Here is a 671-nt window from a genome sequence, read left to right on the forward strand (position 1 = left end):
CTCACATATACGATCGAATAAGATTCAATATTTCATATTATAAATTAATAAATATCAATTTATTTATACATTTATAAGTAAAAAAATACCAAAGAGAATAAAAAATAAAATGTGCTCTACTAATTTAATTTATTATCAAAGAGAATAAAAAATAAAATGTTCCGCTAATTTAATTTATTAAAATTATTTTTTGTTAATTTTATGAGAGACGTACAAATTAAATATATATATATATATAGTGATAGATACAATGATAAATTCTATCTAGAGGTGGCGATATTCTTGTGGCGCCCAGTAGTTGGCAATGGGCAAATCCTAGCGATTATGTTTATGAAAAGTTGCCGAATGGTATACATACTTTGATCATAGCTTGCTCAGCAACGTGGTATCAGTCTAGACCTCCCGATATTTACATTGGTATTGATGTTACATTGGTATTAGAATCAGAATATGATATATTTTATATTGTTAAAATAAGATGTTTGAAAACGAATACTAGTTCTTTGAGATTTGTAGTTGTTTAGCTTTGTTTAATAAATTTAACGTTATAATATTTAAACTAATTACTTAATTGGCCTCGCTGGCAAATCTAAGGACTTTTTTGTATCTTATATTAGTTGATTTACTCTCTCTCTCTCTCTCTCTCTCTCTCTCTCTCTCTCTCTCTCTCT

The sequence above is a fragment of the Atta colombica genome, unplaced genomic scaffold (genome assembly GCF_001594045.1).
Source record: "Atta colombica isolate Treedump-2 unplaced genomic scaffold, Acol1.0 scaffold202, whole genome shotgun sequence".
Taxonomy (NCBI): domain Eukaryota; kingdom Metazoa; phylum Arthropoda; class Insecta; order Hymenoptera; family Formicidae; genus Atta; species Atta colombica.